The sequence below is a fragment of the Spea bombifrons genome, chromosome 8, assembly GCF_027358695.1.
Source record: "Spea bombifrons isolate aSpeBom1 chromosome 8, aSpeBom1.2.pri, whole genome shotgun sequence".
NCBI classification, from domain to species: domain Eukaryota; kingdom Metazoa; phylum Chordata; class Amphibia; order Anura; family Pelobatidae; genus Spea; species Spea bombifrons.
Window position 1 is genome coordinate 36,524,251 of NC_071094.1, and position 2,642 is coordinate 36,526,892.

Here is a 2,642-nt window from a genome sequence, read left to right on the forward strand (position 1 = left end):
TGGTTCCACTGGGGCTCGAACCCAGGACCTTCTGCGTGTAAAGCAGACGTGATAACCGCTACACTATGGAACCTGCTGGTAAGCGCCTTTACTTTTTCTGTATCCAACTCTTTCGTTTCTCTTTCGTTCCGCTTTCGTTTCGCTGTTGCCCATCACACTTTCTATATGTACATGATATGCCTGCAATAAATACATTTCAATAAAATTAGTTTGTGGTCAATGTTCTTCCGTGAGAAGAGATTACCGTTTATATAATGTTTTGATATGTAAAACGGATTTAATGCAGTATTTGGAGAAAAAGTAGAATAGTGAATAATACCAGAATGCAGGTAAAAATAATGATATAGAATCAAAACAGAAACATTCACTTTTGTTTAAACATTTTGTGCTGCATCCACAGTAGTGTATCAAATTACTGGTGGTCTGCTTTAAATGACGTTGGCATCGCATTTACTCTGTGTTACTGGGAAAGCCCCGCCCACTGTATAGAATAAATTAACAAGGTTCTAGAAGCTGTTCTATTTTAGGTTTTACCATAACAGGCCCCTGTACAGAGGACTGACTTTTTACCTTGGGGCAATGTCCTCCTATAGTTGCTGGAATTTTATTTTTTTATTATTTATTGTTTTATTATTCTTATTTTTAAGTATAATGCTGTTATTACCTGAATTTCATAAGCTTTGTCTTTTTGTTATGTAAATAGTATTCAAAAACATCAGACTCCAAACAGGAGCAGCTAAAAAAACTAATAATAACAGTAACTGGTTAAATAACTTACATTCCAAAGAGTCTTTCCAGGAGCAAAGGTCTCTGTTTCCACCTAAAAAAAACCAAAAACTAATCCTTCCAGATTTTGCACTTTGTGCTTGCTGTATGTTGAGGCAAATGATACTGAAAGTCTCAGGGACTGAGAAATCTCTTGCGTCTCAAAGTTTTTAAACCAATCACATTGTGAGTCTGGAGTTGTCTCTTAGATATTGTGCTCTGATTTAATTATATTATCTGAGCATAGTATTTTTTATTCGAAATTATTATTTATTGCTTTCTATCACCCTGCGTGAACACTGGTGACAATTAAAGACATATTTACTGCCTGTTATTGAATTAGTGATGTTACAATTCTTTTGCTGGATGTCTTTAAGCGGAAAGGGTTAATATTTAATTATTGTCTGCTTGTTTGCCAGGCCCCCAGATAATTGGTATTGCTACTCATTTACAATCTGCAAATAATTCAAGGAAAATTATCTCTGCTAGAAAAAAAATTAGAAAAAAATAGAAATACTATTCAGAAGAGGACGAAGAGGATATTTTCAAATGCCTACCCCAGCACCTTAACCTGTCTCACAGTTCTCTGTGCCCATAGACAGGGGTTCTAGTGTTCTACTGGTCTGCATTTCATTCTGAAACTCTGCTGGGTTTTTACTCAGACAAGGAAGGACCTTTTTGCTGAGAAAAACTTCTTCCCCAAAGTGTTCCCATAAAGTTGGAAGCATAGTATTGTCCAAAAAGTCTTGGTATGTCCCCTTCAGCATTTTTGGACAATGCTCTGCTGTCAACTTTGTGGGAACAGTTTGTTGAAGACCCTTTTCTATTCCGACATGACTGCGCCCCAGAGCACACAGCAAGCTCCATAAAGACATGGTTGGACGGGTTTGGGGTGGAAGAACTTGACCGGCCGCACAGAGCCCTGACCTCAACCCCATCGAACATATTTGGTATGACCTGGAACAGAGATTGCGAGCCAGGCCTTCTCATCCAACAGCAGTGCCTGACCTCACAAATGCTCTACTGGATGAATGGGCAAAAATTCCCACAGAAACACCCCAAAATCTAGCTGCAAAGGGGGGACCAGCTACATATTAATGTCTATGTATTTAGAATGAGATGTCATTAAAATCCCTGTTGGTGCAATGGTCAGGTGTCCCAATACTTTTCTCCATTTATATATATATCTAGCTTGGGATAGCCGTGTTGGTCCTGTAGTTTAAATTGGATAAAGGCAAGTACTGCAATACTCATCACTTCTTTAGGTGGAAATAAAAAAGTTGCAAATCAAGGTAAAGAAAGTGTAAAGTCAAGAGGTCTTTGGCAAACAGCTGAACAACATTCTTTATGAATGGGTAGACTTGTCAATGTTGCGATATCCAGGCAATAACCAATAGCATAGTCAGAGATCAGTCAGTGTGATAGCTATAATGCTTATGTGTTGCCTTATTTGCTGGAAGGAGCCATATAACTAAAATGTGATGCCAAATCACAGGAGTGGTTCTTCTGCCTACATAACTATTTTACACCTGCATGAAACAGATTGTCAAAGATGGCTGAGGAGAAGGCAATTCATCTGTCTGAGCTCTTCCTCACAGCTCTCCTCTCCTGATGAACCAGGGCAGAGGAAAGCATTGGGCATCCAAGCCCATCCCGCTGTTACCTCTTATTGTGGATGGTTAGAACGGCAATCTCTCGCTCCCCACACTCACTGTTGTTACTTTAGAACCAACTTTGGGAAACTAGAGAGAAGGTTGTCTTTGCATTTTTTATTCTGGTCCCAACATAATATATTTGTATGTTGCCGTCCCTCACGTGTATAACGCGCTGCACATCCCTTTGGGTGTTAAAATCACTAGTTAGGGCACACAATCTTA

General features: G+C 39.1%; 1 non-coding gene across 1 annotated transcript; it reads right to left on the reverse strand.

Annotated features, from left to right (window-relative positions):
- Positions 1–73, reverse strand: TRNAV-UAC (transfer RNA valine (anticodon UAC)). Its single transcript has one exon. It is a non-coding gene; the product is annotated as a tRNA-Val (tRNA).
- Positions 74–2,642: the final 2,569 nt, after the last annotated feature.